The sequence below is a fragment of the Narcine bancroftii genome, chromosome 7 (assembly GCF_036971445.1).
Source record: "Narcine bancroftii isolate sNarBan1 chromosome 7, sNarBan1.hap1, whole genome shotgun sequence".
Classification (NCBI taxonomy): Eukaryota; Metazoa; Chordata; class Chondrichthyes; order Torpediniformes; family Narcinidae; genus Narcine; species Narcine bancroftii.
Genome location: NC_091475.1, coordinates 169,027,512 through 169,052,274, shown reverse-complemented (window position 1 = coordinate 169,052,274; position 24,763 = coordinate 169,027,512). Strand labels below are relative to the sequence as shown.

The 24,763-nt window shown below is 40.3% G+C and overlaps 1 long non-coding RNA gene across 1 annotated transcript; it reads right to left on the bottom strand.

Annotated features, from left to right (window-relative positions):
- Nucleotides 1-840: 840 nt before the first annotated feature.
- LOC138740105 (uncharacterized) lies at nucleotides 841-19,805 on the bottom strand. The gene is made up of 3 exons (XR_011342669.1): nucleotides 19,535-19,805; nucleotides 19,233-19,421; nucleotides 841-947 (listed from the first exon to the last, which is right to left on the bottom strand). It is a non-coding gene; the product is annotated as an uncharacterized lncRNA (long non-coding RNA).
- Nucleotides 19,806-24,763: the final 4,958 nt, after the last annotated feature.

Here is a 24,763-nt window from a genome sequence, read left to right as displayed (position 1 = left end):
TCAGGTTTAAAGTAATTTTAACTCAATATTCATGAAACTGGAATATAGAAATGATCAGAAATGCTGCATAAAAATGTCTTTCATCAGAAATTATCTGTGATTTGAAATCAAAGATAACAATATCCTGAAGCAAAACTAAACTGCAGATGCTGGAAATCTAAAATAGAACTGACAACACTGAAAACAGTCACATCTGGCAGCTACCAAGCCCAGATAAACAGAGGTAATGTTTCAGATCACTGACCTTTCAACAGGAGTGTCCTTATCTGTTTCCTGGTTAGATGAATATCTGACCAAAGGAGCAATACTGTGCCGTCAAAAGTCAATCATCCAAAGAGACATTTCCAGCCATCTCCAAAAATCTCACCCTGGAACTTAACTTTCACTGCTAAGCTAGGTCTAATTTTTACAGAATTAGTGATACACAATTTATTCAAAACCAAAAAAAATGCCACATGTGCATGCCTGCCTTGTATTTCTGGGGTATATTTGAAAATGACCAGGATTTGGAACTAGGATATAATTGCATCTCAGAAATTGTGTCATTTGAAATATTTAGGAATCTTTTGGAGACGGGATGTCACATTTATATAATACTTTGAAAGAATGTTCATTTCACTGCATTATTATGTTTCTAGAATGTTGATACTAATTTTCCTTCATTTTCAGATATAATGAACTCCAGATATCCTGAAAAGTCTAATTATTTCCTTCAATCTCTCAAGAACCCGGCTTTCAATGCTATGTAATGGCAGCTGTAGGGAGTGAAATGAAAGCACAATTTATTCTCGAGCAATCTGCTGCAGTTTGTAAAATTGGAGATTCTTTACTCACAGGCAGAAGCACATCTTGTGAGTTAAAGTGGCTTGAATTGTTAGATGATCATGTGTTAAATGAGACTGATGATCCACATCGTTTTGGGCCAAATTGCAACCAGTGAGATGCCTCTGAAACAAACAATGAGGATAAAATTGGAAATCATAAATGGTGCAATGATTGAAGTATAATTCTTCCATCCACTCATGATTGCACTGTTCAGGAGAAACCATAAAATAGATTTGATAATCTGGAGGAGCTTGGATCAAAGGAAAAATACCACAGAACACAACATTATAATAGGCATGAAATCAATGCATAAAATTTTTAAAAATTATGTTTTAGAAGAAAACCCAACATATTCTGTTGCTAAAGGATTTTATTGAGAATAATTCTTCATTGAGAGATCTATCAACCTTTGACAGGAACAGAGTAATAAAGTGACCTTTGACATGGATAGGGTAATAAAGTGACCTTACATGGAAACAGGCCTTTCAACCCACTGAATCCACGTTGACCATTATCATGCATTTTCACTCATTCTACATTAATCTTTTTAAATTCTCCCCACATTTTCATCAACTTTTCCCAGATTCTACCCCTGCCTACTCACCAAAAGCAATATACAGTGGCTGTATAACCTGCCCGCTACCACATCTTCAGATTATAGGAGCAAACCAGAGCACCCAGAGGAAATCCACATGATAACAGGAAGAATGCGCAAATTCCTCACTGACGAGATTGAACTTGGTTCTCCCCTGCTGCGAAGCAATGCTCTACTAGCTGAACCACTTATACTACCAATCTCTATGCTGCAGTCTTCTATGGTCAAGAATTTGAATGTTTACTTGATTGGCATTTCTACTCTCTTTTTCCAAGTAATGTTTTGTGCCTTATTTATTTAGAAACCTATCAAACTATTTTGGATCAAAAGGTTTCATCACAATTTTTTTGATCATGCACTTTAATGTTTTTTTTAAATACCATTCCAAATGCCATAATTTGGATGAACTGTGTAAAATATCAAAAGTAGTAACAAAACTAGTTTCAAACAATTCTGCATCTAAATGAATTGCACTGAATGAAATGTGTATCCATGCATCAGTGCATTTAAATTTGCTCAGTGCAAATTGTTGCTATTTCATTATCTGGATGTGCATTCATTAATATGCATCTGTGGCAAGAATTCTGTGTGAAATGTAAATTGAGTGGAAATGAGAGTGAATTATATGCCAATGATGTATGTAGTTGAATAAAGGGTTAGATTCAGCACAAAGTTTCACAGAATCGATTGCCAAATCACATTTTTTTGCAGCTGTGGTGCTAAGAGTGGGGTACCAGCTGGACAACAACACAGTTCAGTGATTCAGATGTTGCTTATATTGCAGCAGAAGGATTGAAAAATAAAGAGGAATGTATTTTGCATTGCAAGTAACACAAGAGAATCAGAGAAATCCAAAGAAAATGTGTATTTTAAAGACAAAGAATGCTTTGTTAACAAAAGTAGTGATTTATATTATTCTACCTAATAAATATATATTAAAATGGCAACAAAAGAAGATATTTGTTGAGAATTAATCGACTGGCTGCTATTTTGAGGAAAGAAGATAATAAGCTGCAACGCAGGACAAGACCATCGTGTCCAGCTGCCCTATTTTTCCATATATTTATCCAATCGACTCATCTTTTTTTCCCATTTTGAAAAACACATCAACCACAATTCAAATTGCAGAGCAGACTTGAAGGGCCAAATGGCCTAATACTTCTCCTTATGGTCTTATAATTCAAAATACCATTTCTTTTCAGGAACATATCGGTCTGTTAATTTATTTTGTGGAGTTAATGGACACACTTCACAACTTACTCCATAGCTCTGTTCTTACTCCTGACCACATTTTTTACTTGCATCTACTTGTACAGAAGTCCCTACTTGAATAAATCACTGTTAATTTTATACAGGAAATGTTGTAGGAAGTTGAAGATCATGTATCCCACCAAAAACATTCTTTTTTTTGCACTGGACTCATTCCTTGAATACTTCCTAGACATTCTTACATTTCCAATCTTCAAATAATTTTCACCTATATTTAATAATATGAATCTTTCTTTCAGGAATTCTGATATTAATGGTCCTTCAACTAAACAGAAAATTCTACATGCTTTTTTTGTTCTTGTGGTAATGAAAGCTAATTATTAGTAATGATAATCATAAAACACGCCTAGTTCACTGATGTCCTTTAAGGGAGGAAGTCTGTCATCCTTATGCAATGTGGCTTTGATGTGACATCAGACCCACTAACGTGGTTGACTCTGAAATGGTCTAAGCAAACTGTTCAACCTTCAAACCTCAACATAAAAACAATGATAAACCATATCATTCTGATTATTAATTCAGATTAAGTTTTCACAAATTATCTCATTTAGTATATTTGGAATTATCATATACTCTTCCTTAAAAACATCAAGTATTCATTATCATTATTGCACAGCCAAACCAAGATTGCCTGCAAACTGGAGGAACAACACTTAATGTATTCCCTGGGTACTTTCCAACCAGATGGCATTAACATTGACCTCACTAATTTCTGTTAAAACCCTCCCCCGAGTCTCTCTCTATTCCTATCCCTCCATTTTCTCACCTCCATCTCCCCAACCCCTTCCTTCTCCATTCAAAGAGCTACCTGCTCCCCATCTCTTCTCAGCAATTTTCTCTTCTACCCTGCCACTTATTCTATCTGTTAGCCTGTGCTCCTCCCCCTGGCCTTATTCCCTCTCTTTTCTTCACCACCCCTCCCCCAATTTTTGGCTCCTACCTTGATGAAGGGCTCAGGCCGAAACATTGTTTACCTTTTACTTCCTATAGATGCTGCATGACCTGCTGAGATTATCCAGCACTTTTATGTATTACACACTAAACCCAGTTTCTGCTGACTTTCCTGTTTAACCAGTATTCAACAATACTTTTTTTTTTCTCTAATCCTTGTTTTAATGATTCTTGATCATCTGTGTGGCTTGTCTCCATAGACTCAGAGTTTTAAGGCACAGAAACAGGCCGTTAATATCAATTTGTTTATGTGACAAAACTAGTCTTCTTTGCCTGCATTTGGGCTGAATTCCTTTAAACTTTTTTTTCTATCATTATTCCTGTCTAAATGTCTCTTAAATGTTAAAATTGATCCCATCGCTATCCCTTCTTCTGGCAGTTCATTACACATTCTGTGTGGAAAAAGGTGCCTCTCAGTTCCCTTATAAATCTTTTCCTTCTCACATTATATCTATTCCTTCCAGCTTTAGCTTTCCCTTCCATGGAAAAAAAGGAACGACTATGACTTTTTATGTTATCTACCTCTGCCAAGGTTACAGTGTTGGAGGAAAGTACCGAAAGCCACAGCTGCCAGGGATATATGTCAGTGTAGAATGCCGATCCATGTCTCAGTCACCCACCTCCACCATTTCATTGTCAATCTTGTACTTCAGCAATACGCCAGTGTTAACACAATACTGACAAGCCAAATTACTAAAGATGCTTCATATTTGGAATAGAACCAAAACAAGATTATCAGCGGGTCAGTCATCAGTTACTGAGAGAGAAACAGTTAACATTTCAGGTTAATGATCTGGTCTGATGAAAGGTCATTGGCTTGAAACATTAATTCTGTATCTCTCCCTGCAAATGTTTCCTGACCTGTTAAGTGTCTCCAACTTTTTCTGGTTGACGTACCATTCTGGTTCAAGATCCTGCATCCAATCTAATATCACTGGGTTACTTCTAGATGAATTGTGAACTGCTCCATTAAGCTAAAGTGGAATTTAAAAAAACTCTAGATTATCTTCTTGCCTAACAAACTGTTACCAGACATTTTTGCCTGCAAATAAATGTCAATGTAATTAGGAATTTGTAAGGATGAATGAATTACAAAGGTAAATGGCACTTTTATATGATATTCCGCTCTGCTAATATAGGCAGAGAGGAGGTGTCTGAATTATCATGAGTATTGGCTGCTATGTAAATTAGGTCAATCAAACACAATGCATTTGAATACTTAGCATGGCAATTTATATTATTCATTGATACTTTGCTAATATTTTGGAGTTGTTGGAATACTGATTGTACTTCAACAATAAAGAAAAAAAAGCATTTACTAGAGTAGCTACTTTAAACATCACTGATTGATTAAATCATCCTGTGTTTAACAGGGGTTAAAATCATGACCAGATCAGAGCCTGAGCACCATGACTCTCTCTGCTTTCAATAGGAGACTAATTTATGTGAACCAGACCCTTCAATCAATTTCCAACTTATCTCTTCATGTGTCAGAAAGCTCTGTGCTGCCAATCTTAATTTTCTCAAAATAGTATATACAAACCAATTGGAAAAAAAAACTTAATATAACTTAAAAATTACGGTGGTGAACTGAAAAAATGTCGTGCTGAAAGATACAGATGACTGCAGCGTTAAGGCCTGCCAGCAATAGGTGAAAATGTAAAGACAATGCAAAAGCAGAAGCTGGCAACAAAAATCAGCCATAGTTGCCCCAAGGGTCTCCTGATTCCTGCCCTCACTTGGAATTACAATTTTGGTTTCTGTGCTCTCTCTCCTCATCCTTCGCATACAGTGGTAGGGTAGAAATACCAGTTAGAAAACACTGGCATATCCTGAGATTATGAAACATACAATGTAAATGAGCCTTTTCTTGATTTATCACATTTGATATCTGATTTTTCCAGTGTCTTGGAGAATATTGGCATTATTAATTATGAATTATTATACATTATTAAAAAGATTATTTGGGGTAGTTGATATCTGCACAGTGGAGGAAAATGTTGAATAATATTTAATCAAGGCATCTTAACAAAGAGAATATGAATTACTTTGGGAAGTTAAGTGAACATACAGATCAATTGAGATGAGAAAGTTTCTAATAACATGAATCCGAATGTTCTCTCAGGTGAGGGCAATGGGCTTTTAGATATATCCTGGAAAAGACATGAGGTCAGAGATTGTTGTGGTTAGTCAAGTACCACAGAAAATGAAATACAGTAAAACCTCCCTCCACCCTCCCCCACCCCCAATATCCAGTACCTATAGGGATTAGTAGATGCAGGATTAATGAATATTCCAGTTACTTGCTTGTGATTGGCAAAATGACTGCTAGGGTCACTAATTTTAAACCCATATATTTTACCTTTTTTTTTGCTGGTTACTTGAGGCTGTGGTTGCTTGAATTCCAGATAACGGGAATTTTACTGTTACAGTACAGTGAAATAAAATTTGGAATTTCATTTTTTACTCTACCCACTGAAACACTGGAGGACTGAGTATATGCGCCAAGGTTCTCTATAACAAATTTTTGAACCATGATCCTTATCTTGACAATATACCTTGCAATCTTGGATAAGGCAAGACAGAAAAAGGAAGGAGGAAAGAAGGAAAAGAGGAACACACACTAACATTTTTCCAATCTGACAATGCATGCTTTTGTGCTTGGTTAACTAACCTGGTGCTCAATCCATGGTAATAAAAAAACCCTGTAGATCTATAAATCTGAAATAGTAAAAGAGAAACAGAGTTAATGTTTCAGGCTGGCAGAAGATGTCTTGACCTGAAGCATGAACTCTGTCCTCTGTCCACAGATACTGCATGACATGCCAAGGGTTTCCAGCATGTTCGGTATTTATTTAGTGCTCAATACAAGTGATTATCCTATAGCAACAACAGTGTAGAAAGATAACAGCTGAGATCATCACCAAACTCCAGAACCAAAGCGACTCGGGAGTCTGAGAGCACTGGGCAGAACTGATTGAGGCTCAGGTGCTCTGCAGCTGAGGAGACACTCTATATCTGCCTTCATTCCTCTGGGATGTTCGGACAGATAGATTACTGTGGAGGTGGAACCACCTAGATAGAGATGATCAAGGCCTAGTCAGTATTATCTCCCCCTACCTTTTCGCAGGCTCTGTTCTATTGTCCATTGATTTGCCCAAAGTGCAATGGTGTAAAGCAGGCATGTTTCCATCCTTATTTGACATGAGTCTGTCTTTTCAGAGGCCAGACTGCAACAGCAATGCAGTGGGTGGACATTTGTGAAGCAGCTACATGGATTAGAGGAGATCACATTGAAACATTCCAAATATTAAAGGGCTATTTAGAACATATGTAGAGAATTGGTTTCTACTAGTGGGAGAGTCTAGGACCACATTAATGGGAATGTTATAGTCTTGTGGTCTTTCAATGGTTTTCAATGCTATTAGTGATATCTCAACTTGACACAGTGTTCTAAATTAAGCCTCAACTCAGTCCCACAACATCAACAAAATAGTGTTTTGTAGCAGCCCGTGCCCTAAGCCAACACAGGAAATGGCTGTTGAATGCAATGACCAGTAAAGCATCATGAGGGCTGAAACACCCATATCCATAGGCCGCCGGCAGAGCAGTGAAACTGGCCAATCATCACCGGTGGATCGCAGGAGGCCCAATTGGGGCCCAGACATCCAAGGAAACCAATTGTCAGCAGCCCACTCATGCCACACCCCGGTGGTGACGTGGCCGAGCTGACTATAAAAGGCAGAGCTGTCACTGAATAAACTCAGTATCGAATAACTCTACTGGTGGTGTGTCTTTCTTCTCCTGCGGATTTGAGCTACAGCCTTAGTGCTATAACTGAGAGATATAACCTCGCTGTAGCCGTAGCGACCTCATTACAGAGGTGACCCCGACAGGTCCAAATGGTGCTTTGGACCTGAAAATGGAAGAGCAATCTGCCGTAGTATTGAAGCTGCCTGGCTTCTGGATGCTGTAACCACGGGTGTGGTTAGCACCCTCAATCAGGACACCGCAGCCCACATCATCGGCTTCCACCTGCAGCTCGGAATAAGGAAAGTATGTGGCTATCAAAGAGCTGTTAACCTGCACTTTCAGGCTCTCAAAGCACATGCGCATTGCCCGACTGTTGCTTAGCGACGGTTTGGGGGACAGGGCCCCTTCTACCCTCATGAGCAAAATGCTTGCTCTCAACGATGGCCACACCTCCTGCCTGCTGTTCCAGCAGATCTTCCTGGAGATGCTGCCTGAGAACATCTGGCTGCTCATCGCAGAGAAAGATTTTGATGACCCCAGGTAGGTGGCTGTCTGAGCAGACCTGCTATGGGTGGCAAAGAGGGATGCCTATGCTTCGCTTGAGTAGGTGGTAGCACCACGTCATCAGCATCCAGCCAGGAAGACCACCGACTGACTGTCCAACCAACTGTCCGAACGCCACTCCCCACTGGTGAGCAGTACTGAGTCTATCATCGATGGTGGGGTTCCGAGACCTGTCAATGCCGCTCCCCCTGCGCGTTCCAGAGAAATGCCCAAGCTGGCTTCCATTAATGGCTGTGACAACTGGCTAACTGCATAGTCTGCTACACCTTCAGGACTTCCTGTCGGGCCGAGCATCATTTCCTGGAATCCCGTTGCGGAAAAGTGGGCCGGGAGCTCTAAACGGCAAAAGGCTCCAACATCCAAACATTCAGCACTCATACCATTCCCCTACACTTGGGGGACTGATAATTCACTTGGAAGTTTACAGTGGCAGCTGTGCAACAACTATTACTGGGTGCAGATTTCCTGCAGGCCAACTCACTCCTGGTAGATATCAAGGGGCACTGGCTGGTGCACACCCGGTCATTTCAGTCACTCTTGCTCAAGGGCACTGAACTCACCAGCCTCCAACTACACTCAGTGAGTACTGCCGACAACGAATTAGCTCGGGTCCTAGAAGAATTCTTCTCCATCACCACGCCTCACTTCCATTTGGAAGAACCTAAATGTGGGTGAGGCACCAAATTGTTACAGAGGGCCCTCTCCTCCATGCTAGGGTGCAGCATCTCCCCCCAAGAAACTCAACCTAGCCAGGGATGAGTCCAAAAAGATGGACAAACTTGGCACTGTGTGGCACTCCGATAGTCCTTGGGCCTCCCCTCTCCACGTTGTCCCCAAGGCAGTGACTGGTGGTTGAAGACCATGTGAAGACTTCCACTACCTCAGTGAGGCCACCATACTGGACACATATACCCCTTGCTCCATATCTTAGACTTCACCGTTAACCTGCAAGAGGAATGGATATTTTCAAAGGTGGACCTTATCAAAGGCTATCACCAGATCTCGGTACACCCTGAAGACATCCCAAAAACTGCCATCATAATCCCCTTTGAATTGTTTGAATTTCTCCCCATGCCCTTCAAGTTAAAAAACGTGACTCAGACTTTCCAGAGGCTGATGGATGCAGTGGGCCAAGATCTGCATTTTGCCTTTGTCTACCTCGACAACATTTTAATTGCAGCCACATTTTCACCGAGCACGCCACCCACTTAAAACAATTATTCTCCAGGCTGAGTGATTTCGGCCTAATCATTAACCCGGCCAAGTGCCAGTTTGGCTGAGAGACTATTGACTTCCTGGGCCATCATATCAACCAACACGGAGACAGATTGTTACCCACCAAGGTGGATGCTATTCACTCTTTCCCCATGCCAACTATGGCAATGGGACTACAAGAGTTTGCAGGTCTGGTCAACTTTTATCACCGCTTCATACCTGCAGCAGCCTGCATCATGAGCCCACTCTTTCTCCTCATGGCAGAGCACAATAAAAACATACCATGGACCCAGGAGGCAACTGAGGCCTTCCAGGCCACCAAAAATGCCCCAGTGAATGCCACCCTCCTTGTGCATCCTTGGACAGATACTTCGACTGCCCTCAGACACCTCTAGCATAGCGGTCGAGGGTGTACTTGAGCGACTGGTGAATGGAAAATGGGAACCGTTGGCCTTTTTCAGTAAACATCTCAGGCCACCAGAGCTCAAGTACTGTGCCTTTGATAGAGAACTGTTAGGCTATACCTGGCAATTTGGCACTTTTGTTACTTCCTGGAAGTTCAAAATTTACATGGACCACAAACCCATTACCTTCGCCTTCAGTAAGGTCTCAGATCTATGGTCTGCCAGGCAACATCAGCACCTCTCCAACATTTTTGAATTTACCATGCACATTGAACACATAGCCGTCAAATCCAACGTGGTGGCCAACACCCTATCCCCGTCCTCTATCTTGGTGGTTCTCAACCCTACCCCTGGCATTGACTACCCAGCCTTGGCTGATGCACAGCAAGCAGACCCTGACATACCGGTTTACTGGACAGAACTCACTGGCTTACAACTGGAGGACATCCAGATTCCCCCGGCAATTGCACGCTGCTCTGTGACACCTTGACGGGTAAACCTCGCCCTGTCATTCCGGCTGCATGGAAGAGACAGGCTTTTGAACTGGTTTACTACTTGGCTCACCCCACTTGTGTTTTGGATATTGGCGGCAGGGAAGAGACTTTCACACTCGACCAGTTGAAACGGGCCTTCATGGACTTTGACCAGCCCATCACTCACCTGAGCTCACAGCACAGTGGTCGGCTTCCTAAAATCAGTGCCCCGATCACCGGTTCAGGAGGGGGTCACGTAGTGACCCGCAGTCCAGGACTCGGGCCGACACAGGAATTAGCATCGAACGTGGCGACTGGCAAAACATTGTGCAGGCTGAAACACCCATGTCCATAGGCTGCTGACAGAGTGGTGAAACTGGCCAATAACCCAATTAAAGCCCAGGTATCTGAGGTAACCAATCATCAGCCAGCCCGTTCAATCCATGCCCCAGTGGTGACACGGCCGAGCTGACTATAAAAGGTAGAGCTGTCACTGAATCAATACTGAGTTGAATGCACTCTACTGGTGTGTGTGCCTTTCTTTTCCTACAGATTCGAGCTACAGCTTTAGGGCCATAACCGAGAGCTAGTTGTGACCCTAGCTGTAGCTGCAGTGACCTTGATACAGTTTTTCATTTTACAGAGAACTGTCATTTAAATCCACCTTTGTACCTGAATATTATAAACTGGGGCTTGTGGATTCCGATTTATGCTGTAACTTTGCATACCTTGCACATAGCGAGTCTGGATTTTAATCTAACAGACTGGTGTGTTCCAGGTATTTTGGTCAAAATCACAAAGCCTCTTGTGAGAAATTAACCTGCAGTGCAGTCCACCTTCACATGAGCAAACAACTTGAGGTGATTCAGAAAGAGCCTAATGATTTGCAAGGAGATACTCAGTAACATTTAAGACTCTTTTCTAATTTGATGATCCAATTGATAGTGCAGACTGGACTGAATTTCTTAAAATTGAAGGTAATTAAAACAACCTTAAAACAAACATTTGATGGATAATGCCCTCAGCAACATTGCTGCATTTAAATTAAAATATATTCTTTTTCTTTAAATAAATAAAAATGATCTAAATTTTATTCTTCAGCATGCATTTAATTGTATGCATTTCCATGCAGACTTACTCATTCATCCTGCCTTGAAAACTATTGCTGTAGCTTTCAGTTCTTTTCTAGTCTTGGAATGAGTGCCATAGGATTCAAATCATGTAATGGAGGGACATAGGAAAATTGATTGATCTGCAGCTAAATTATTTCTTTCAGATTAATGTCAAATACACTCAAAAGAAAATGTAAGAAATGAAAGTGTTGTAAACCATCACTTGGGATTTGGCTATATATGTGCAATAACTTTTGAATCATCTTTCTATTTTACAAAGAACAGGAATATAAGGTGGCATTTGGTAATCTATTGTGCATTATTTATAACTTTCATGATACCTTTACCCTCTTCATAATATACATTGTAATAGCACAGATTTACCACAGTTTACAAACAAATAAAGAATACACTCACTCGTTTCTTTCAGCCACCATGAAGTCGACTCTCTTAATTATTCACTAGACACAACATTGCATTCTTCAACTCCCCAAACACCGCCCAGCTAAACCCCTCCGACCTCATTGGCTCACTGCCTCATGGGTAATCCTGATGCTCTCACTCTCCTCCTCCTCCTGCATCTAAGATTCATCATCCGTATACTGACGCTTAACATACCCGCGCATGCCCACTATTACCACCCCTCCCCGCATGGCCAGCACCACATCCAGCAAATAGAGTGAATTGAAGTAACATTGTAATTATTGACAGACAAGCTGAATAACTGGAACTCTCTTCACCTTCATATCAGTGCACGTGAAAGCAACCTTGTGACCCTAGTTGATATGTATAAGACCTTAAGACATAGGAGCAGAAATAGCTATTCATCCCATTGAGTCTGCCCCACCATTCAATCATGAGCTAACCCATTTTCCCCACTCAACCCACTGACCAGTTTTCTCCCCATAACCTTTCATTCCCTTGTTAAACAAGAACTTAACAATCTCTGCCTTAAATACTACCCAATGACACGATTTACCATCATCTGGCTGAAATTCCTAATCACCTCTTTTCTAAGTGGATGACCTTCAATCCTGTTGTGCTATCTTGTCCTAGACTTTCCCACCATGGGAAACAACCTTTTAACATCTACTCTATCCACACCATTCAACATTTGAAGTGTTTCAATGAGTTCCCCCTTCATTCTCCTAAATTCTAATGAAAACAGGCAAAGAGCTGTGAAAAGCTCCTCACGTGATAACCCTTTAATTTTCGGAATCATCGTAGGAAGCCTCCTTTGAACCCTCTCCAATGTCAGCATATCCTTTCTTTCATAACTGCTCACAATACTCCATGAGGTCTTACCTGTCCCGTAAGGAGCCTTAATAACGCATTCCTGCTCTTGTATTCTATTACTCCTGAAATGAATTCAAATGTCTCAAGATGAAAGTTTACCTTCATTCTTTCCTACACAAGGAGTCCCAGGTCCCTTTGCATTTGGGTATTTTCAATTTTCTCCCCATTTAAAAAATAGTCTGCTTGTTTATTTTTTTAAACCAAAGTGCATGATCATACACTTACATACATTTGTCACATTTGTCACATCTCTGCCCATTCTCCTGTCTATTCCATTGAATCAAAAAATAGTGAAAGGTGTATAATGTTGTAAAAATAGTTTGAACTTGCATGTTTTATTTGTTTTTGAATGTCTCTGTTATTCTTATTCTTCCTCATTTGCAAATAATACCCTTTTGTCTCCATTATCTCTGTTGCAGATGGGGAGCAGTGGGCAAAGGGAGACAGGATTGTACATATTCTCTATCCCCTCCCAACTGAACTCTTGTCTTTGTCAACACTTCTCAACTACATGCTTACAGAAAATACAACTTCATGTTTTAATTAATAATGGTGAAACATTATCACGTACTTCCTATCTCTCTGGCCACTACACTATACTTTTTGGATTGTGAGTTATTAAAACTAATTAGGATTCATCAATGTCTTATACAGCTTCAACAGAACATCCCAACTCTTATACTCAATAGTTTGATTTATGAAGGCCAATGTGCCAAAAGCTTTCTTTACGACCCAATCTACCTGTAACACCACTTCCAATGATTTATGTATCTGTATTCCTAGATCCCTCTGTTCTGCCACACTCTGCAGCTCTCTACCATTTATTGTGCAAGTTATATAATGATTCATGTTGCCAAAGTACAAACCTCACTCACATTTGTCCACATTAAATTCCATCTGCCTTTTTTCAGCCCATTTTTCCAGCTGATCAAGATCCCATTGAGAGCCTTTCTCGCTTTCCACCTTATCCCCAATCTTAATAGCATCTGACAATTTTCTGATCCAATTTACCACATTATCATCCAAATCATTAACAAACAATAATGGACCAAACGCCGATCCCAGAGACACTCCAATAGTCACAGGTCTCCAGTCAGACAGCCAATCCTCTACCACCACTTTCTAGCTTCTCCACACAAAGCCAAATCAAATCAAATTTACTATCTCATCCTGGATGCTAAGTGACTGAACCTTTTTGACCAACCTCCCATGTGAGGTTTTTCCAGGTACTCCAGTTTCCTGGGATATTTGGGTGGCAAGGACTTGTGGACCAGAAATACCTGTTACCATGCTGTATGCTTGAAAATCTTTCCTGGTAAACTCTAAAAGATAAGTTAGACATGACCTACCACACATAAAGCCACGTTAACAATCACTAATCAGTCCCTGCCTATCCACGTACTTGTATATCTGGCCTCTCAGGATATATTTCAGCAAGTTCCCCAATAATTATGTCAGGCTCACTGGCCTACAATTTCCTGCATTATTCTAGATTCTTTCTTAAGGAACAGAATAACATCAGGTATTCCCCAATCCTCCACCACCTCACCCGTGGTGAAGGATGTTTTAAATTTCTCTGCTGGGGCTCCTTCAATTTCTGCATGAACCTCCCTCAAAGTCCAAGGGAATATTTGTCAAGCCTTATTTGCCTCAAGACATCAAGCACTCCCTCCTCTGTAATCTGTATAGGGTTCATGACCTCACTGCTGTTTTGCTTCACTTCTGTAGATTCAGTATCCATCTCCAAAGTAAATATAGAGGCCTAAAATTAATTTAACATCTCACCCATTTCTTTTGGCTCCCAGCATATTTGATCACTCTGATCTTCAAGAGGACCAGCGTTTTCCCTTGCTATCCTTCTATTCTTAATCTGTCTAGAGAAGACCTTGGCATTCTCCTTCACCATGTCTACCAGAACAACCTCAAGTCTTCTTTTATTCTCCTGATTTCCTTCTTAAGTGATTTCTTGCATTTCAAAGTTCAAATTTATTGTCAAGGTACCTACATGATATCACATACAACCCTGAGATTGTTTTCCCTGCATGTCAGGTAGAATTTCTACTTATCGATAGTGCAAAGAACTATACTTAAGAAGGAAACATATAGAAAAAATGTAATCAAAGAAAGAAGAGCAAACAAGCTGACTGCAAGACAGAAAATAAATATTCAATAATGGATAATATGCAAAGTAAGAGAACTTAAATGAGTCTTTTTTTTGAGTTGAGTGACCACTTTCTAACTGTCCTGATCCCTGACTCTGTCTATACGAAGGCAGGAGCACAGCCAGATATCCGACTTGGCAAAATGCTCACGGGAAAGAAAAGTAGGCCTTCATTATCCTGATGTAGCAGTGATCAAGTGTGCTGGTATAGGAAGTTACATCCTACTGGTAATTGGGCAGGGCTTTCTAATACAGGTACTTCTCAAGTACTTTGTTTTCTCTATATTGTCTACACCTACTATGTACCTCCTTCTTCTTCTTAACTAAGGCCTCAATATATTTCAAAAACTACATTCTTGTTAGTCATGCCTTTAACCCAGTATATCTATAATGTTATAATATGATGTAAAGATATCTTATGGATTCTGCAAAAAAGTATTTGTGGAATTCATGGATCAATTACAAAAGAACATGGGTACTTTGGTTGAAAATATTTGATATCAGAAAGCAATCAGCAAATTTTCTCACAGTTTAAATTTGTCAGTGTTAATAAATTGTAACCTACCCTTGACTTTGTAGTGCTCTCTATCTGAACATTCCAAATTGGCAGAATCAGTGAATTAATGTTTTGTGTAACAGTTTGTTAGTTAATATACATTTTTTTCCCATCAGCATCCTGTGAAAATACGGACTGGAATATTCAAATCAGCATTAATTGGTCCCAAGATTCCCCTTAAAGCCTGAGCCGTCAATTGACAATGAAATTTACCGACAGAGAAGAAAACCCTTGTGTGTTATCATTGATATAAAATGCAAACAGTGCTCCTTTCTTTTAATAAGCTCACCTTGTACTCACTGCATTTATATACACAGCTGCAGGTTTGCTACTGTGGTGATGAATGCATTGATGGTGCAGGCAACATGCATGCAGAGTAAGTACTGTATTAAGTCATCCCAAATATTTGTGCTGCTAAATTAGACTGCAATATAGATCCAGGTAATGTCATGTTTAGAAGGAGGAAGATTTCTTCCCACTTACATTTTTAAAGGGTTCTTGGTGACTTGAAGGACTGATGGTGATTAACTGAGTGGAATTGTGTATGAGAAAACTCTAGAGACCCTCCATCATTGCTGAGTTTAAATTCTGGAATTCCTTACTTGAGAACACAGAGCAAATACTTTCACCAACAATTTAAGAAAACAGTTCACCACTTTTTGGTCAGATCCTAGCAAATGAATATATTAACAAAAAGTAAATGAAAGTCTTCATGTCCTTAATTTAACGATATCTAGGTGCAGAAGATCTTGGTGGTCATTGCCTGACATGTGGGAACTTTCATTGCATCTTCTAATCAGAAATCGCTCACTCCTGATCCCTAAATGTTCCACCAGCCAGAAACCAGTTAGCAATGTGAAGAAACACTCTTCACTGACCATATGACAACGCTCAAGGAGTTTGATGACATTCAGGATAAAGCAGCCTGTCTCCATCCAGACTCCTGAACATCGCTTTTCTCGACCACATGCACATCATGGTAGTCAGGAGTAAGTACTACTTGTGAGCTAAAATTATTCTCACATTGTAAATTCACATTTTTATATCTTACAACAAATGTTAAATTTTAGAAACTCTTAATAATTTTCATTAGGTTTTTTGGTATATCAGGGTACTTTTCAACTCCCGGCAATGAATTTTGGGGCAGAGGGAGGGAATATTTGCATAATCTTGAAGCACGTCCACAACTTGCCTCTGGATCTTCTAGATCTGGATTAAGAATTTGTTTGGCCTCATGCAAGTAAACTGTTGTTGGTGCAGCATAATCATTTGGAAAGATAAACTGTTTCATTAATATTAAATGTATTCCTGGGTATTGGGGACATCACTCGTGAAAAGGAAATTCATTTTTAAACAGCCATTCATGGGGTTACTTGAAGTTCAGATCAGCTGATCTGGGTTGGCTGTGTACAACAGGTTTGCCACTTCCTGTGAAACAGTTCAGAGAATTATCACTGGAGAAATTAGACCTTTGGAAACAAACACATTTGAATGAATACTCTGGTGGTTTCAATAAGACATTGGGTGCAGTCAGCATTCATGAATACGACCTTATGCTGTGGCGAGATCTGCAGAGAATATTATTGTCTTACTTGTGAACTGTGGATAATCAAAAAGACAAACTGTCTGTTTAAATGGATCTACCAATGTGTGAGAGCCTATGTCAATTGATGTATGTATTTCTCTCAGGAGAAAGAGGGTGTCTCCTGATGAATTCTGTTGGTGGACACTGTGAATGCTTTTGCTTTACTATGAAGATAATCAGCAGCAGAATTTTCTGTGTATGAAGTCTTTACGAAACCAAGTTTTTGGATGTAAGTTTGTGTGTGTATATGCGTGCATGTTAGTGTGTGAAAGAGAGGGAGAGAGAGAGAGAAAGAAAGGAAGAAAGAGTGAGAGAGAGAGAAAGAGAGAATGAGAGAGAGAAAGAGAAAGAGAGAGAGAAAGAGAGAGAAAGAAAGAAAGAGAGAAAGAGAGAGAAAGAGAGAGAGAAAGAAAGAGAGAGAAAGAAAGAGAGAGAAAGAAAGAGAGAGAAAGAAAGGGAGAGAAAGAAAGAGAGAAAGAGAGAGAGAAAGAGAGAGAAAGAAAGAGAGAAAGAAAGAAAGAGAAAAAGAGAGAGAAAGAAAGAGAAAGAAAGAAAGAGAAAAAGAGAGAGAAAGAAAGAGAAAGAAAGAGAGAGAGAGAAAGAGAAAAGAGAGAGAAAGAAAGAGAGAAAAAGAGAGAGAAAGAAAGGGAGAGAAAGAAAGAGAGAAAGAGAGAGAGAAAGAGAGAGAAAGAAAGAAAGGAGAGAGAGAGAAAAAGAAAGAAAGAAAGAGAGAGAAAGAAAGAGAGAGAGAAAGAGAGGGAGAAAGAGAAAGAAAGAAAGAAAGAGAGAGAGAGAAAGAGAGAGAAAGAAAGAAAGAAAGAAGAGAATAAGTTTGTGTGAACTCTTAACCTCTCATGAAGATCACTGATCTCTGTAGCTGCCTCTTCTGCTAAATTTTTTAATTGTGCAGATCCTCATTGCACTAAACATACATTGTAACAAAGGATATTGGACCTGGGTGAATCCATCCTAAGCAGCTCCAGGCTCCTGTATTTACATTTCACTACTGACACCATAAATTGTGGATCTTAGAGACTGTTAAGTGGGGTGTATCATGCCCCTTTTCCACTAGCTCTTTGTCCCAGAAGTTAATGTGGAATTAACCGGTTAAGGGTCCAATGGAAAAAGGAAAACAATCAGCACACAATACAGGTGGAGATGTCAAATCACACTGGGAATTGATGGCCTTAGCCCTTACTCATATTCCTGGTTTCATCTGACATCGGCGTGCTGATTAAACCAGTGGAAAAAGGACAACTTCCATCCCAGGATAAAAATGGCATGATTTTTCATGTGAGCACATTCTACCACATGCTGAGGCAGTCTGCTGGAGTTGTGAGATAAGGCTGACTGTCAGTGGCTCTTCCTCTCCTCAATTAGAAATACAATCCAAATTATTGTAATCTAAAAATCCAGTTTGCATTATAAAAAACGAGTGGAATAAAATCTAATGTGCAGTTTTAAAAGATCAGATTCAGAAATAACAAAATAAATTATGTTTGCAGTTTTATGAGAGGATAGCATCCAAGCTCAGGGAAATGGGGTTTAACAGGTCTCAGGTCATAAATAAGCTGAAGACACTTCAGAGAAGGTTTCATCAGCTTATGGACCACAACGGGAGTAGTAGGAAGGGCCGATTGGACTGGCCTTCTTTCAGCCAGGCTTATAGTATCCGGGGTACCAGCAAGCAAGTGGAGCCCCTCGCCCTGGTAGCCAACGTGCAGCCTAGTCAGGGAGCTGCTGCACAATCTTCTGAACACAGCTTATGACCAGAGGAGGAGGTGGAGGGACAGGATGTCCCCCAACCACCCCAGAACCTCATCTGCCCCAGTTGCTTCCGGCCTCACCTGTACCACACCCTCTCTCTCTACCTCATCCACTGCCAGTACCTTAGCCACCCAGCAGACCGCAACTGCCCAGAAAAGAAGTACCTCATTTGCGGCTGCACCAGAGGCTGGTAAGGATCGCATTTCATCTGTTCATCATTGCTTAATTGTTTACGAGTTCTTGGACATGATGTGGCATGGAAATCTCATATCGGTTGCATTTATTACACAGGAACTGAAGGGAGGAAGACATGTCGGAAGCCCACAAAAAGGCAGGAGGCCATAACTGAACTCGAAGGACTTTTACGTGAACTAGACTTAGTGGACCAGGAATGAGAATGGGAGCATAGGGAGAGACAGGTGGAGATGGTGGAGGGGCTGATGCAGGCAGAGAGTCTGGATTGTGATGCCAACGGGCAGGAGCGCCAGGTAAATAACAAAGGATTATTATGGCTGATCACTGAGATTTGGCAGGAGATGCAGGCCCAGGCAGGTGTGATGAGAAACCTGGTGGTATAGAACAATGTGATTGAAAATGGGAGTTTACTCACCTGTGAAGCTGGAAACACAAAAGGACAATGCATGGAGTGACACAAGGCTTAATTTCTTTAGTGACGACAACCGATATAAAGAAGCATCATCCTTACCAGCAGTTGTGGTCGAAAACAGCTTGCAGAATAATTGAGTGCCAACCTTTGTGATTATAGTAGGAAGATGGATCTCCATGTAGGAAAATGATGGGAATATGTGCGTCATTGATGGCACCAGCACACATTGGATATCAACCCTTCTTTCAAATACAGCAATTGTCTTCTGAAGACTTCTCTGCTCGGCAGCTGAATGAAAGGATTCATTAGTAGCTTTTTCACTGTAATTGTCACTTATCTCACCACTTTGAATACAGTAGCTATACCCACACCGAAGAAAACACTGATGGAACGATACTCACGAGGGGTGCCATACCACCACAATGCTAATACTATTGAAATCGAAGGTTCCACAACACATTCTAAGATTCTCATGCCACTGCTCATCATTGTATTTATCCATTACTTTGTTCCAGAGCACAAGTCCTTGAGGTCTCTTCCTCTTCCACATTCTTCTGCTACTATTCATCTTTATAAAATATTACATTATAACCAGGTGTTTTCTCCAGCAGCTTGTCAACACAGCTTGACTCCTCCTCAAATCCCTCCCAGGTTATCTGCATTATATCAATAAAATTCTTCCCCCTCCCACCCCACCCCACCAAGAGCAGATACACAGGCTTGATTAGGCTCCCCCATTGTTTGCATCAACTTGCAGATAAGGAAACTGATAAGACCTGACTATTTGGCAACAAATTTGGATTTCCAAAGTGACCTGTCTGATGTCTGCCATTGTTCTGATGAATTATGATGTCACTTCCTGTTATGACAGACGGGACAGAACTCTCTGTTGAAGGTAGAACTCTCTGATCTCGGAGATGAGTTGTGTTCAGTGGAAAAGTAGTCAGTGTCCCAGTAGAAACAGCACAAGCGGCTTCCTATCCCGGGATACTGCACGGCCACTGGGATGCCAGTGGAAAAAGTGCCACAAAATTTCAGAAAGGAAAAGTTATTTATTTTCTTAGCTTGCCACATTCAGTCACAACAGCCCCCTCAACCTTTCCCCCAACACTAGTAAATCGTCCCACCATGGACTTAATGAAAGTACCTAGAGATCCAGTCATGCAGTTGCCTTGCATGCTCATGTTTCTCTTCTGTCATGGTTATTTATTTCCTCAAAAATCTGTAAATTATTCTCATCTCTTCAAGCATCAGCCATTAGCTAACATGTTGCATACACTGGCTCGTTTTTGCCTTATATGTATCTATTTATTACTTACTTCAACTATTTGCTGACTGAACAATTGAGGTCGATTGAGAACTAAAGTATTGTTCAATGTAAAAAGAAAACTAATCAGTCAGACTTTATTTCTTTAAGCCTTGATTATCAATTATTTACATGCCAATGTGAATAAGAGGCCATGATGGAGTTTAACAAAAGAAGAATTTGGAATGAGAAAAAGTTATTTCATTTATGATGCTCAGTTGTTTCAATGCTTTATAGATTGCTTGAATTTTCAAAGGGTATCCAGACCTAGTCTCCTGAGTAAGGCACATTAACCATGGGCAAATCTTGAAGAAGGGAACTCCACAGAATCTTTCCTTGACCTCTAAAAGTAATCAAGTAAAAAGGCAGATTCTTTTTAAATCTCTAGCTTTGCTTAAGGCTGCTTCATTTTATGCATTCATGTATTCTGCAATCACTAAGTTAAGTAACTTGGTAAAATTTACATTATTCAGAGCTTCAATTATTTAAATACCTGGACCATGGAACATATAATTTCCCTATTTCCTAATCATTTAACCACATAATTTAAATTTTTAATTTCTACACTGTGTCAATGTATCAGTGCTCATTAAGAGAAATTTCACCTCAAGGGGACATTTTCGTGAATAAGATGGGATGAATACAAAACAGGATTTCTTATTTTGTATTTGAGCTGGAATTTTTCATATGGGGAGTAAGGGTAGTTTCACTAGAAATCTTAAATCACTGGACTCTTAATTCATGCCCTTGGATTGTTCATAAAATTGTACAACTTAATGTGGATCATAGTTTTGAGCGCAACTTGCTTTCTGGTGTTTGAGATTCTAATAAAAACATTTACTCTTACCTGTATATCTAGGTAGATTCTAACAATTATACTTAAATTCAGATTCCATAAAGAAATAATGAAACATTATTTACTGCAATGGTACCAGCAAAGAACATTTTTGACTCATTCCTTTCTTCAGTGGGCTATCAGACATCTAAAAATATGGAATTTTTTCTTTTGCACCAACTTGCCAGAAAATGCCTATGCTTTATAGAGTGCTACGCAACTAGACCCATTCCCAGTCAACAGTCTGCCATAAAACTGCTAAGAAACTTAACAACAGTTCTTGTATCCTTAGAACAAATGATGCAGAACCCCCATTCACTAGAATTATCAGGAAACATAACAAATAGTCTGTCCTTATCAATACTATAAATGGTAAAGTGTAATTTGCTGGGAGACATTGGTATTCTCATCTCTTACACTGTAAGTAAGCTTGGAAATTGCAAGGTATCTACAATATTTCTGGTATTTGATCATTTTGCAACTGTTATGGACCATGGACTGACCTTTTGGACTTGGGACTGTCATTATAAAGGATGGATTTCTGCTCTGAACTTTGTGCAACTTGTGGTACAGCTGAGTACTGACTCGCCAATTGCTTGGAACATTTGAGAACAAAAGGAGAATCCAGCTATGAAGAAGAGAGTGACAGTTGGAGCGGCAGAACAGCAGTTGGAGTAGCAGAGGGCAGCTGGAGAGCTGTGTGAAATGCACATGCTTCATAAGTGAAGATTTGTAAATTTACTGCAACGCCACACAAGTCATTTCTCTCTCTAACGTTCAATACAAAGTCCTTTGTTATTAGTTAAAGAACTTAACTTGGGCATTGAACTTTGAGATTGAATTCTGTGGACAGTGTTTTTTGGACTGACTTACTTGACTGACTGACCTGGGGCTTTTGGAGACTTTTCCTTTTTGAATACTGGGTGCAGACTGTTATGGTCTGGGTTTTTCCACATACACTGTTTATAAATATATATCTGTATATTTGCTATAGATCATTATAGTGGGGTTAATTGTGTTAAGACATTATATTGTTAATAGTTATTAATAAATATAATGCTAAAATGTAACCATTTTGAATTGCGTCTTCAGTTGTTGCTGGTTTGAGATGTAACACACCATCTACATTGCTATTATTGGCTAATATGGGATTACTTGCTGCTTAGCAGGATGCCATTATATGTCATGTAGTTATGGAGCATGAAACAGACCCTTCAGTCCACTGAGTCCTCCACTATTTACATTAATCACATACCATTTATCCTCTTCCCAACTCCTATCCAGTTTCTCCTTATTCTACCACTCTCACTTGGGGTAATTTATCAGTCTGCATATCTTTAGGAAGAAGTGGAGCCTCCAGGGAAACCACATGCAGTGACAGGAAGAATAAGCAAGCTCCATTTAGTGCCAGAGGCCAGGGATTGAGTTTGGCCCATTCAAGCCAAGTAGCAGCGGGTCCATTCATGTTTCCATCATGCCATCCATGTCTACTATGAGAAACTACCATTCTAGTAAGGGTTCTGACTTGTAGATACATATAGTAAAACCCCTGCTATCCGGCACCCATGGGGATTGGTAGATGCCAGACAAGTGAATGTTCTGGTTGCTTGAGATTATGTGTTGTGTGATTGGTGAAATAACAATAAGGCATGCCAATTTAAACTTCCATGAATTATTTGCTGGTTGCTTTAGGCTGCTGGTTGCTTGAATTCCAGATGACAAGGTTTTACTGTAATTAGTTGCAATTCATTTCCTTAATAAACCAAGGCCAATTATTCAGATAATTGTGAGTGCCTGAATGCACTCCAGAGGTTAGAACCTGCTAAGGGACCCTATACACATCTTACGTGTTCCAAACTTCAATGAACTGAGAGCCAAGCAAAAAGCAGGTTAATTAAATTAAATCAAAGTCTGAATGCCTTCAAGCTGACATATTTTCATGTGGCCGACAAATTTAGTATGGCATATCACTATTTTCTGAAAAGGGGAGAAATTTCTGAACTTGAATAAAATGAAAATTAGAATCGTGGAGCTATGCATCCTGGCCAAGTTGCTTACCTTTCCCTATATTTGGTTCAAATCCCTCTAAACCTTTCCCATTGAATATGTCTAAGTGTCTTTTAAACATTGTAATTGTACCCATCTCTACAACTTCCTCTTGCAGCTGTTTCACCCACCCACCACCTGTGTAAAAAAGTTCCCATTAAATCTTTCCCCTCTCCTTTTAAATCTCTGCTCTCCAGCTTTAGACCAGCGGTCCCCAAACCTTTTAGACCATCGACCCCTTCATGGAATCCGTGATCCCTCACCGACCCCTGACCCCAAGGCATGGAATCCTTGGGGACCTTGGCAGTGCCGGACTTGGGGAGAGGGTGATGATGGCACTGGGCAGAGATGGGGGGTGGTGGAAATGCTGGATGGGTGTGGGGGGTGGCAGAGGCATTGGACACATACATGCATTCTTCTCCTCTCCATCAGTCCTTCACTCTCTACTTATTAAGAAACCAAACCCAAATACAACATGGCAGCCATCAATGCCAACTCTCGCCATAGGCGCTATTTTCTGAAGACACTTCCCTGCTTATGACCACAAAAGTTCAATTGACCCCCCTCCCCTGCTTATGACCACAAAAGTTCAATTGACCCCCCCTCCCCTGCTGTTTATCAACCCCCCCCCCCTTTTGATCCCCTGGCATTTATTGACTTCTTGGATTGTCTCATCAACCCCCATGGGTCAACATTGACCACCTTGGAGACCCCTGCTTTAGACTCTGCTACCCTTACAAAAAGTCAATGAGCCTTCACTTTATCTATGCCCTCATGATTTTATATACCTCCATGAGGTCGTCCCTCAGCAACCCATGCTCCAGGGAAAAAATCCACAGCCCATCCAATCTCTCCTTATAACTCAAGCATTTCAGTCCTGATAATATCCTGATGAATCTCTTCTGCACATTTGATTGTGCACCTTAATGATAGCTAGATGACCTGAACTGCATACAATACTCCAAGTATGACCTCACTGGCATTTTGCCCCATTGTAATGTAACATCCCATTCTTGTACTCATTGCTCCGACTGATAAAAGCGAGGATGTCAAAAGCCCTCTTCATCAACCTGTCTACCTATGTCACCAGTTTCAGGAAACTATGTCCACGTGCCCCTTGATCTCCCTGTTGCACCACACTCTCCAGGACCCTGCCATTTACTCTGCAAGTTCTGACCTGGTTCTAACTTCTCAAAATGCAAAACCTCACAGTTATACAAGTTCAATTCCGTCTGGCATTTCTTGACCTGCTTTCCCCATTGATATAGATCCTGGATAATATTTTCCACTGTACCACCAATTTTGGTTGATCTGCAAATCCATTAACCATGCCAACTACATTCTCTTCTAAATCGTTAATATAAAAGACAAATAACAGCGGATGCAGCACTGATCTCAGCAGCATAATATTGTCACAGGCTTCGAATCTGAAAACAGCTTCCC